At 37.5% G+C, this 13,885-nt stretch overlaps 1 long non-coding RNA gene across 1 annotated transcript; it reads left to right on the forward strand.

Moving 5' to 3' along the window:
- Nucleotides 1-241: 241 nt before the first annotated feature.
- Nucleotides 242-8,608, forward strand: LOC146424700 (uncharacterized). Its single transcript, XR_014847053.1, has 4 exons — nucleotides 242-303; nucleotides 3,078-3,163; nucleotides 6,082-6,189; nucleotides 8,221-8,608. It is a non-coding gene; the product is annotated as an uncharacterized LOC146424700 (long non-coding RNA).
- Nucleotides 8,609-13,885: the final 5,277 nt, after the last annotated feature.

Here is a 13,885-nt window from a genome sequence, read left to right on the forward strand (position 1 = left end):
ACATGATCTTTACAAGGTCCAGACAGACGCTTTTTCCTGGTATAATACCTGTATCAAAAAGATGAAAAACATAATCCTAGCAACCTGTTTAGAAAATGGTTTCATCCATTAGGTAGCAGGCCCATTATCCTGAAGTCATTTATAACACCACTTTCTCAGCAATATGTTTATGAACACCTTTATGTAACTCATCGTGTTTATGAATGAATATAGGCTCATAACATTTTCCTGTTGCAAGGGAATAACCTCATCTGTGTTTCATAAAAGGTGAACTGAACCACAGAGATATGTAACAACATTCAGGTAGGGGAACATCAGCACTTTCTGAATTATGTCTTTGGAGGAGGTGCAATTTACCAGCTTTACTCACCTTACTTATGCTGTTGTGGGTAGAATGCAGCTGAGGGGTTTCAATCACTGCTGCGCTACAGAACACTAGATTTGATCATACCCTTGGCATACAAATGTGCCAACAGGAGAGAAGCTGCAAAATTCATGTAAGAAGTAAGAAAGTTAAGGAAATTTGTGATTTATACTGATAAAACTTTGGGGGGAAAAAGTCTACCCTATTTTGTAAAGTTCTTGAAATTCAATCTGTGCTTCTGGGAAACCAAGATGATTTCACAGAGTTGGGCAAAGGGCAAGATCATGTTGAGACCTAACAATGATAAACCCCAACTGGTTTTGTGTTAACTACCTTGCTGTTTCATCACCTTCCACCCTTACAAACACATTCTCACTCACACCAACTTCATTTAAAAATTAATCCCAAAAATAAACTTTATTTTTAAAGAAATCTTTATTGCACCCATCCAAAAGCACAGCCTTTCTATTTTGCCTTACAGAAAAATAGAAAAGCAATCCAAAGAGCAAGCAGGAAATAATTATTTTCATTTTAACATGAAAGCAGGAAAAAAACCCCAAACTTATTGTTGAGATTTGCTGCTTTTTGGTCATCAAAAAAAAGAAAAAAAGGAAGTTTAAAATAATTGTTAGTATTTCAAAACAGTCTTCAATATCCTGATTTTACATGAAGTTTTATAAGAAAATACTTGGTCAATATAAAATTTTTACTAGCATAATAAATCCTAGCAAAAATCAAAGTTTAAATAAATGACAGGATAACAGAGAAAATTTTGATTCAAATAGTGTGGCAAGGACTTTGAACTTCTTCATAATGACTGGTAACTGCATAAGCTCATTTTGCACTTAGTATTCCTGCAGTAACCCTAAACTCCTCAGGGCTCACTGCAGCAACTGCATATTTATCCTAACTTTTAATTAAATATTAAAAATAGACAGATGTTGTAAAGAATCAAAAAAGAAAATCTAGGTTTTGAAATTATTCATCATATGCTGGCAGAATTTTCATCTTGAGAGGTGAAATGGTGAAGCAGTAATTCTCACAAAAGAAATGTGATAAGAGGGCACTGAATCACTTCCAGTGGGATTATTCAAGGCATGCAAAAGCATGGATTTCAGCCACAAATGCCTCTCATTTGCCTTGAAATAGGTGAAACTGTTCATCTAAATGACCTAGATGTGCTGTAATCGCTGGGGAGTTTTCAATGATAATGTGTTCAAATACCAACTACTAATTATTATTTGCAATCATTAAACTAAATCAAAGTTGATAGAACTACTTCAATTTGCAAGTCTCATTCTTCTTAAATTGTTCCAGGATGTTAAGGATGGTAATTGCTTCAAAGTCCTTTCTATGTGTGTATGCAGAAGGTATTGTGGGAAGAGATAGCATCAGTTTTGGGGAGTAAACCCTTAGAGGAATATGGAATTGCTCCAGGAGATTAGTCCAGCAAAGCAAAGATACTCTGTGCTTGTTATATGTCTTAAATAGGTGCTCTTTCCCGATTGAACTCCAATGGCAAAACCAATCAATCAGTAGGACTGTTACATCTGGTCCCCTCTCTGGTCAAGTTTCCAGAATCTAGCAAATAAAAAGTATTTTTTACCTATTTTATAAAAACCTGTATGTAAAGCCCATATGCCTTCTTCCTGGCATGTCAATTTAGTGTTAATCTTAGTTCCTGGTATGGCACAGTCACATAACAATCCTGTTCTTCACTGAGTAAAAATTCAGTGACTGGTCTTTTTGTGACTACAGAGCAATCATTGGAAAAGTGAAAAAGACAAAAAAGAAAGCAGCGTCAAGAATCAGAATTCAAAGTTAATATGGAGGGTCAGGCCTAAGTCAGCTGTTTGAAGAAGGTTTTGGCTTCAAAAAGGTGGAGATTTGTCATTACTGCAGATGATACATGAAAGACATGCAAATACACAGGAAGGTCATAGTTTCCCTTGTGGTTGTTTCCACACAAACTTGTACCGGTTTAGTGATGTTTGTTTACCGAAAGCAAAGCAAATTCTGGCCCATAATAATGTCATTTTGGTTTAGATTTTTTCACAATAGACTAGGTTCAAAATTCCTTTTCACAGTTACCAGGACAGTAATATTCAGACCTTAATATTATCAAGCAAAAATAAACCAATCTTAAAAATAGCACACAAATATAAAAAATGTACTTTAAACCAGAAAACCATATAGCAAAAAGAAATTTTTTTAATAGAATCAAAAGTAAAATATTACCTTTCAAATCGATTAATGATTTATTCTAGAGATTATAGTACATTGACCATCCAGCTCTATATTTATGTCATTAACAAAACCTGAGTCATGGCAATGATATTGCATTTTAAGACAAGAGAAAACAAAAAAGGAGAAAAAAGGAAAAGAGGCTTTCACATGGGAAATTCAATTTACTTTTGGCTCTGCTGCTGCCGGAGACCAATTTGAAGCAGGGCCTGTGATAAATCCACCACCCAATGCCATTGCAAATTGCTGGGTTAATGAAGAGAATTCAAGTAGGGAAATGAGAGGCGAGAGTAGCAAGGTGCTGATCGTCTGTAAATTACTTGCTGCAGGGCGTATAATGTTAAAGCTCAGGGAGTGAAATACACCATTTTTTTCTTGGATGATAAGCAGAGGATTTACTTCACTTTCATTACTATATTTCACCAAAACTTCCCTGTCAAACTAATTCTTTTTTGTGTGTACCCAGCAGTGTAAGGTTATGGCAGAGGAATTTCATGTGCAAAGAAAGGAGTGAAATACAGGAACACCAGAGAGAAAACATATGAAGCTGTTTAGGTAAGAAACTACTTTTCTAAAATAAAAAAGTGCAGTTTTTAGAATAGCAGTTTGGCACTGCTTAGAGAAAAAAAAACTAGCAATTTTCTTCAGTAAATTCTTGTCTACTGTACCTTCACACTTCTTTTTCTAGTAGTAACTTAAAAGAGGGGTGAATCACTTTTCCCATGATACTTATGCTATCTGTAGAGAATTGTTTACTTCCCTTCCCATGTAAGTTCCAAAACTAAAATTATAATTATCTTTCACTAACTTCATAAGGTAATTTAATAATTTTTTTGTGAATTCATTGTTCCTGTAACTTTATCTTTGCATTGCAGAGTTCTTTTAAGTAAAGCAATATGTTTACAAATGCACCAGTTCGAAACTAGTAAGACATAACTTTTATTTCTTGATTTGGCTTTGGGGTTTGGGAGTCTTTTTTGGGTTTTTTTTTGTTTGTTTGTTTGTTTGATGGTTGGTTGTTGGTTTCGTTACTGTTTTAATAGGTGGTAGTCCTATTAAGGGAAGAAAATACTAAAGACTGTTAACTCCCCTCCTCTAAATATCTAGCATTGAATTAACTACTGCCTTATAGCCTCAACTTTCAGATATCTTCCTGCATGAATGGAGTTCCTTTTGTGAGTGGCATTGCTGTCATGTTTGTAGGGTTAGGATTTTCTCCAGTGTTGCTCTCTTTGGCTTTCCCAGGGAGCCAGGCTCCTTTGCATGACAAAGGGTGCAGGATATCCACATGAAGTTTTAGAGTGAGCAGAATCTGGTTATGGCATCTATTTGTTACCTGTTTTGGAGCCACTTTGTGTGTCTTGATCCCTTTTGACTTTTCTTGCAAATAATTAAAAAATAGTTTAGACATTTCAATGTTTTTTGTTTACCATTCCATGTCCTGAACCAATGTAACAATGGTGGTTTGAATACCGGTTTGGTGAAGCAGAAAGAAAAAAGCTAATATAAGATATAAACAGACATAATCTTCTCTATCATTTCTAAAATTACAGCTTTGATGCTCATTACTTTATAGAAATAACTTTATGTTGTCAGTTTTTCTAAGTAGTGTCGTGTTAATTTTGCGTCTTAGTTGTTACCGAGAATGTTGCTGTCCTTTTTTAATTTATATGTTTAAAGGTTGAAAAGGGGAAACCTGTAACAATTCCCCAAACCAAGAAAATAACGGCAAATATTTAAACAATCTTAGGAAAAATTCCTCTGTACCAAGAGGAAAAGAAGAAATCCTCCTGTCATATTTTATTACCAGTTAACACATGGTAAATTGTTCATCATGTGAGCATATAAGTTGATTTTTCATATCCACTGTGGAGAGGTTTCTAGCAGAGGAAAAGGGCAGGAAGGCCATGATAAACAGGCACTGGTACACACTGATAGCTATATTAGCCAGAACCAAAGAAAAGCTCTTCACGTTAATGGAAATACGCAGGCCCCGTGCAAAGGATCTTGACACCACAGTGCAGCTTCTTTAGCAAATAGCAGGGAGTCCTTGATCCTGTGAAGCCTGATAAGAATGCAGGCATCGTAGTTAGCAAGTCCTTTCACGAATAGAAAGACACTCTTCTGTGCTCCTAATGTCATCGCTAGTGCTGGCTAAAATATCCACTGAATTACTTGCAATATGTTGGTCCCATGGAAAAGATGGGCAATGAAACATCGTGATTTCACTATTTTTGAAAATTGGTGTAGAAAGTTAGAAAGCGCTGACGATTTTCATAAAAAACAGGAAGCAAATGTAGAGGTGAGTTCCTAGAATTGTGCCAAATCCTTCCCACTTCACAGGTGATGCAACAGCTTCAGGTTGTATTGCCACGTAAACACCAGGTGGTACCTGATCAGAAAAACACTTTTCAACTCGTGCTTCTGTTTTGAGATGTGAGGGGAGCTTCAGACTCAAGAAGCTGCTAAAGAGCAACAGCTTGTGTTCCACACACAGGGCCCAAAATGCCAAGCTCAGAAACCCCATGGTCAGTGCCTATTCCCTTGCTACATGTACCAGCAGCACTGGTTTTCACCACCTGTAAATGCTCTTCTTTCCTTCACGCAGGGAGAAGACAATTTCCAAAGTTGTAGTTTTTTGATTCTAAATTTCCAGAGGACAAAACAAAATGGCAGTAATAGAGATGTCTGTCATAGCCTGCTCTCAGTGCTGTTACCATAGGTGAGCCCTTTATTTTCGAGTGGACTATGAAAGAATCTAAGCTGAAAGCTATTGCCCTGCATCAGAGAGAGCTGTTTAGTTTTGTGTTTCCTAACATGCCCCCAGCTCCCATGGAGAGTATAAAGATATAATACTTTTATACCCAAAATAAGATGTGTGTTTGCAGCATCAGCTGCAGATGTATGTGCAGTGCCTGCTCCCTAGATACACGTGACATTTGTCTCTCTTCACTATCTGGAAGCATCTTCCAAAACATTTCTGTAAAGATACACTGGTAAATAGAGTTGGTGTGACTTTCCTACTAGCCCAGACAGGACCTAATCGAGAGCTGTAGCCATCTGTTCAGACACCCGGGTTTACATGCCTTTTCCAGACTTGGTAGCCAGAAAACTGGATCTAAGGAAGTAATTCCTTCTATGTTTTTAGAGAACATATAAAAGGTCAGGTCCTTGAATGAGTGCCTCTACAAGCTTTAATCTCTGATTAAGCACAGGAACAACAAAAGCCTGAAGGCAATTGTACTTCTCACTGAAAGATTAATTAAAACCTATCAGAATGCGGCTTAATTTAGTCTTTGACCTTTTGGATGTGCTAACAAGTCAGAATAACTGTGTAGAATCTTTGCAATAGACAACCAAAACAAATTGTAAAAGCATCAAGCTTAAATTGGTGGCCTGTGTGTATGCAGCTCAAGTGGGTACCTTATTTGCTCAGAAGATTTTCTGCAATAACTTCTAATTTTTGGCTGTAGGCCTGAAGCAAGAACTGCTGCCAAAATGGAGGAACCGGTTTCCTGGGGAATTTTTAAATATGTCCAAAGAATTTTACTGGTAGACATTGGGAACATGTTAAACACGAGGTGAGTAAAACGTGGAGTGTTTTTTTTCCTCAGAAATAATAACAAGCTTAATTTCAAGACATGTAATTCCAATTTCTAGGCTATTATTATTACTCTCATAATCGTTATTTTTGCTATTGCTCTTATGTCCTAACATTGCAGAGTCGGTGGCATGGTGAGGCACAGGGAGTGGACCAAGGACAGCTGCCTGATCTGCCAGTGTTACCAAGGGGTCTTTGCTGTTTTCCTCATGGTCTGAGACATGGCTGTGGTGAGAGACACAGAACCCCGTGTATGATGGAAATCCTTAAACCAGCACCCAGCTGTCCCGTTCTTGTTATTCATGACCAGTATCTCTGAGTCAATTCACCTGCCCAAAACAATGACAGCCTATTTGTGGAGATCCCTTCACATCCAAGTGTTAAACGGATTTAAATTCCTCTACCCCCACCCCCCAAACCCAGGTGCCCCTGACACTGACTACCAATGCAATGGACAGTTACAAGTGCTACAAAAGTGGCACTTACTTCTCCCCACAGAAGAGTGTGCATGTGGTTCGGGGCAAATTAGAGTGGAGCAGACAGCGTTCAGGGCTGTTGTCTGTGTGTGGCAGAGAGCTTTTTGGGCATGTGAGGACAGGCTCTACTAACCAGCATTAGTCCCATTAAAGACCAACTTTTCACTACTACTTTAGGTTTAGGTTTTACAAGTTGCCAAAACTTTTCTACAATAGGAACAATGACATTTGACACATCGCAGTAGCGGAGAAAATCTTTCAAAAACAAGAGCAGTCTCTTCTGCCCTACAGTGACCTCTTTATATACAGATTTGAGGCACATGCAGGACATTGATTACATAGTTCCCGTTTATTGTGGCAATTTCAAAAGAAGTAGAGGCTTGGGGGCCTTTTAGTGGGTTGTTTTCACATTAAATTCACTATGAAGTATGAAAGGCTTGGATAAATCACATCAGGAGTTTGTAGCTTTGTCCAAAGTTTGAAACTTATCCTTTGTTGGAAAGTAAATAGAGAACACTTCAATTTTCCTACCTCCATTAGTAAATAATTCCGATTGATCTGAGCTACCAGAAATTTAAGAATGAGATCTGATGAGTAAATGTGTTTGTTCAAACCCATATAAATATGAAAAAACTACATACACATGAAGAGACATGAATACATACTTTATATATCTACTTAAGTACATAGTGTATAATATACACAATATGCTAAAATAAAAAAAACCACTGACTTTTTATATCCAAACAATGATGTTGAACAAATTTGATTCATGAGCAATGATGGTGAGCTTCTTTCAGAGGCTCTTCAATTTAAACAAAAGTCGTCTAAATGCATGAGCTTATCTATGTTTGTGGGTGACAAAGAGGGCTCTTCTTTGTTAAACATTTACCATGTTAAGCTATTAATGCAAGAATTAAGCAAACAAAAAACCCAACAACATTCGGATTACTAAATTTGCTAATTTACTTAATGATTTTACCAGGTTAATTGGATTCTGTTAATCTCTCTAGAATTAATTTTTCTACCCACGTTCCCTTGAGAATTTTACTTGCAAAGGAAGAAAAAAAGCCTGAGAGCTTTAGTACTCTGACATTTTTGTTTCACATTAAAACAAATTTCAGAGTCTCTAGGGGGAACATTACCTCCAGCTACTTACTCCATATGCACTTGCAAAGAAAAATATGGCAGTACTTAAAATGCAACATTCTAGTGAATATCTGAGATTTACATATGAATACTCAGATATTTTCTCTCCTAAGCACCATAAAATCTCATCAGTCATTTCTAAAACGTTCGGAGTGCTGCTGTTTGCTGCTCTTTCTGAGCTGTGAACACTGTATTTAAGGGCCCTCCATCACTGCCCTCTTCAGCTGAAGTATTTTCTGGGAGAGCCGAAAGGAAGTCGTTTAGAGCAATAAAGATCTTGAAACAACACAGGCAAATAATTCTTGTTCCTGCTCAATTTGAGCTATTTAAATGGAAGGGTTTTTGTTTGCTCAGGTCTCAGCAAAAAAGCCCCTCTTTTTTGACAGGGGTGCAGATAGGACGCGAGTCTGAAGGACAGAACGTTCATCATGAAGCCTGTTTCCTCTCTGTGCCAACCCCGCTCCCACCGCTCTGGCAGCTCCTCCAAGGAGTGACAGGGACAGAACTGTGGTCCTTGGCTGGCAGAGCAGTTTGTCTGTGGAGCTTCAGGTAATTGGCAGATCCTCACCTGTCTGATGTCACAGCACCTGGCTGTGGTGGGAGGATTGTAGGGCACCTCCACGTCTATCTTCTCCACAGCTCCACTAATGGAAGGGCTACAAAACCGGAGGGCACCTATCCTGGAAGCTGAAAGAAAGGTGCAAATCCCCCCACTTCTGTGCATCTTGAAATGGCCTTATTGCATCCAACAACTGGCATGTTGTTCAGTATTGAAAGATTAACTCTTCCAGTAGAAGAAAGTAATCTTCATATACTTGTTATCTATTTTAATAATTTAGTTTTAATTGCTGCCTGTTTCAGCCTCTGAAAAGATAAACTTGAAGCTGTTTTTATAGTGTTTGTGTAAAGTTTTTGCTGTTGAAGGCTATGGGCTCGTTTTGTGGGGTTTTTTGGGGTTGAATTTTTTATTTTTATCCCCAGGGATAACCTTTCTTTTGAATCATGGTTTTTAGGTTTGCATCTTAAATACTAATGGGGTTTTAGGTCTGTATGGCACCTTTCTAGTTACTTTTGACTGCACACAGAAATTTTTACTTCAAAGCTAATTCTAAGATTTAGCATACTCTATTTCTTAAAAAATGCAAAGCATCATGTACTTGTCAGGATTTTTAAACTACATTTTCAAACCATGAATCATGTTAAAATCCATCATGTTCAACCAGGCAATTCAGAGTAAAGAGATTCCGAGCTACTAGAACTTTCTTTCAAAAACAAAAATAACATTATTGATTTTCTTTCCTTGAACACTTTTATCTTGGGGCCTCTTCTCAGTAACACTTATTTTCAGAGATGGACAATTCACAAAAGAGGTACTAACACCTTAAGATAAAGATATCTTTATTTTCATTGTGCACATTCAGAGGCTTTTCAGGTCTGATAAGTAACTAACTGATCAAATTGTTTACATTCTACATTAAAGAGTTTCATTTGAAACTAAAAATGGAGCAGGAAGAATCACAAAATTAAATCTCATTTCCACTTTTCATATGTTTTTTTTCCTCTAGAGAAGAGTCTGGGTTTATTGCAGAGCAGATTTATACCTATGCTCATCACAACAGAGCTAGCGTATGATTGAAGACAAATGCTAAAATATATGCCCAATGACAGTTTATTATCATTTATTTATTAAGTCTCATGTCTTTAAAACTAGCACCAATTGAATGAAAACCAGATCTTTCCATAAATCTTAGGAATGTATCCTTGTGGCACATAGATACTATGTAGCTTTTGTAATATTAATATTTATCTAGAGCACATGCAACATCGTTGGGTCCTGATTATTTCATTAATACTCAACATTCTCAGTGACTGATTTCTTTACTCTAGAGAAAAGGTTTGGTTTGGGTTTGGGTTTGCTCTTTTGGCGGCTTTTTTCCTTTTTTTCCCTCTAAAGTACTCAAAGGAATAATAAGATGTCTTTGCCAATCCTAACATAGATAGTTCAAGGTACCTTATGCAGTACCAAATCTCACAATGCACTTCTACACACAACAGAGCTCCACATTTGACAGCCTCACAGTCAGTGAGGGACGTGTGTGGAAAAAATCATATGTTCATACTCAGGAGGGATTGCTGCATAAGCTATGTTTTTCTTCCAAAAGTCTTTCCTACATGGGGAAACTTACTCACCTAAGTGCTCTTGCACAGACCACCAGTGACACAGGTATAGCCTACAACTGGGAAAATGGATTCAGGTACAGAACCATCAAGCACAGCAATAGTAATTTTATTCCTAAGGTCTGTATTTCACCTCTCAGAAATCTTGTTTAAAAACAGGTCAGATAATCATGATAGAGCTGATGTAAAGGAATAAGGTCACGAATGTCTTAACCAACATTTTCTTCAAATACTCTCTGCTTCCCCATAGCACTTCAGAGTTTTTGTCTTTTCCTCTATTAAGGAAACGTCCGTCTTTTTTTCCGTATTTTTTTCCTCCCTCTCCACCCCAGCCTAATATAGGGTAAGTGAGTTCTATGTTTATGTGGGACAAGTTCTATTTTAAGCTAGATTTTCAAACACAGCGTGTATGGTTTTATCACTCAATTAAATTTGCCACCAGTTTTTGGCTCTACACTCCCCATCCCCAGCCACACAAACATTTAGCAATATCCCCAGTCTTTCTGATATAATAACAGATTTACATTGCTCCAGGCAAAAAAACCCAAAAAACCAACATCTTATGAGGCACCCCATAAAACCCCAGCTGCTCATCCATATCTTACCTTCTTATAACATAGAAAATACTGACATATACTTAATAGAACAGCAGAACGTTTCATTACTCATTTTTTTGCCCTTTTTTCACATTCTTTCTAGTAAGGTTTAAGTTCTTAAAGGGTTATATTTTATGTATATTTTATTTTCGTATCCTTGTACATATAAGCCAAAGTATGAAAGGAAATAGAACAGTTAATTCTCCACCCAGTGTTCACTAGATGTGAATGTGGGAAGAGCAGTTCAGTGGAGTCCAGTTTTGGATATTTTTTCTCATGACAAATGGAGAATCAGAGTTACAAGAGAAAAAATGCAATTTAACTTAGTCACAATTAAATTCATTGTCACACTATACTTAGTACGGTATTCCATCATTGAATGATCCTTAGTTTTTATTAGACAACAGAGGGCGATGCGACAGAACTGCACAAGATTAGGGTAGTATTAGTCAAAAGACAGCAAATAATGCACTTTGACATTTCTCATGAAATCTATTCATTACAACTGGTACTCATTAACACTTCTGTTACCAAGGCCAGTTTTCTTATTCTTTCAAAAGACACCTATTTTTCTATTCATTGCCTTACTTTAAGTATTAGTTATATTGAAATAAGGGGCATTTTTCAATGTCTATTATTCTTAATTTTTTTCTCCATGTTCTTCTTCATGGCTTGGTGAGAAAAGGCAAATTGCTCTACAACAGTCATAAACAAAGGCTTATGTCCTCAGCTGGAATTCTATCCTTTTCTCTCACAGAAGCACAGAGACCATTTTGTCTCTGAAGCTTATCGTTCTCCTGCACCAGGTTAGACAAATAACAGGCTCAGATGTGGGTTTGGACCACAGATACCTCTGTGAGTGTCTTGCCAATGACGCAGACATGTGCCGGCTCCTGCAGTCTCTAGCCGAGAGTGTTACCATAATGTTTGACCACGAAGGTATGCCAAAGCTCCTGGTTTGCTCAGGGAGCCTGGAACTGACTCACTCACAATTAATCTTGGTAAAATTACAGCCTGTAAAGGACACCAAGTAGCCCTTCTCCGAGTGTTGTCTGCTGAGACACAGTGAGAGACACAGCGCGTGGTTAGAAAGTGCTGGCAGCTGTACACAAGATCTGAGTGTTGCTGATGGTTGTAGAGAGTGTCCATCTCCTGGACAGACACAGGAGCGGCTGTGTGGCAGCCATGAAAATCCTGAATGGGAATCCAAGTCTTTCTGTCTGATTTAGGCTCTTCTCCCAGTGTCGTAAAAATACGGATTTGTAAAAGAACACACACTGCAGCTCTCACCAGAAAAGCTATCTTGATAATGTCTCTCTTACCTGATACAACGGGAACAGCAGAAATTTCAACAAAAAAAACTGATGTTACCACGGGACAAAATCTGGGACACTTTCTTCTGTGAAAAGGGGTCATGAACTAACAGGTCTTTGATTTCTTGATGTCCTTTATGAACATTTAAAACAACCTGTGGAAGTTATTTGAGAAGCCACCCCTACAAGTGAGGTCTCCTATCAAATTTTTATTGTGGAATTTACAGCTGCCAAGTGTTGCAGCCGTCACATTGCAAACCCCCGTATTTTAAAATGCCCATCTATGAAGAGGACAGCTAATTCCCTGTACCAAGATATACTAACTCTCTGTGTTTCTCTTTGTGCATCTGAAAATCTGACTTCAGGCTGTACTTGCATATGGTTGCAGTGAAGGTCAAGAGGGATACTGGTTTTATGACTGGTCTAAAGCCACAGCCCAACCTCACAAAATTTCCCTGTTCAAAACTCCATGTCCTTCAGCAGGACTTTTGCAAAACATACAGTTGTAGGTTTAGACCTCAGTAAATCGTACTGTCGTTATTATTTATACTATATCTGCGCTGTTGGACACTGCGATAGCCAGAATGAACAGATGCTCAGGAAATTATTCAGTGGCATATGGCTGACCTTGTCATCTCATAGAAAGTTTTGAAACACTGCTTATATTTCTTTTTTATATAATTACAGAAAACCATTACATGTTTGCTCATGCTTGCTGAGAATAAGGAGGGCAATAAATCTGGATTACAGAGGAACATGAGTACAGCTTACAGCAGCAGTGTGGTTTAAATGAAATGTCTTATCATTTGACTCGGAATTACACTATTGTAACATTTTGGAGGCTTGAGTGAGCAATTATAGAAGTAATATATCTGCAGCACTACAGAAACCCAAGTACTTACAGAAAACGAAACCAAAAAAACAAAACAATTTTCCTGAAAACCTCTCCCTGGAAGTATTGCATGCATTTTCAATCACCTCATAAATTCTGCTATTTCTTATGGTTGAACTGAGTCCCAAGGATCACCTTACATAATATCAAGCTGGACTAGATGCGAGAACTATCTCAGCTTTAAGCAAGGACAAGAAATTACAGTGGACAGAAATCACAAAATGTAGTACAAAAATCTCTTCAGAGAAATGGTAATAACCTGTTTCTGGTATGCACTTTTTTGTCACCCAGCTTTTTCTTCATGGGCACATGCCAATGGATTATTTCTCAGTCACAGAAATGCTACTGTTTTTATACCAATTATCTTTGACTGTTGGCCTTTAAGTCATTCATTATTTTTCTGTTCTTCTGTCAAGTTTTGGTCATTCCATCAAGAAATAGGCTGAGAGTTTTGGAACTTAGATCCTTAGTTACATGAGAATAATTAACAAATTGAAACTAATAACACTAATATTTCATATATAAAGGGCTAAAAACTATTCACGTAAACTGTTTGGACCTCTTCTTAAAAAATTGGCAATACAGTTAGCCACTTTTTCATAGTTATTATTTCTGCCTGAAAATTAGCACATTCTGAGATGGTGATGAGTGACTATGAAACTGTGAAGGTTGCCAGCTGTAGTGAGATCAAAGACCTCTTTCCCTGCCTGTAAATTGCCACCATAAATGTACTGTCACAAACCACAATGCTATAAGACATGTGTTGGCATTTCTCTGGTCAAGAAATTATATAACCTCATATTAGTTTTCAACACCTGCACTATTTACAAGCATTTGAGTCCTTGCCGGCTCAGTCCCTGAGGACAGCAATGCAGTCTTATGATCTGTTAACCGTGAGGATTCATTTCTGTTGTCATGTTTTGCTATAATTAAAACTGCCTGTTCAGTCATTTATAGTAAGCCTGAAAACCCAACTCAAAACAGAGGAGCTGGGAAGGTAGACTTTCCAAGCCACGCAAGGGCTACTCAGGGTATATAAATAAAACACTACCTTCACTTTTTCCACTTTTGT

The sequence above is a fragment of the Lichenostomus cassidix genome, chromosome Z, assembly GCF_008360975.1.
Source record: "Lichenostomus cassidix isolate B80296 chromosome Z, HeHo_3.0, whole genome shotgun sequence".
NCBI classification, from domain to species: Eukaryota; Metazoa; Chordata; class Aves; order Passeriformes; family Meliphagidae; genus Lichenostomus; species Lichenostomus cassidix.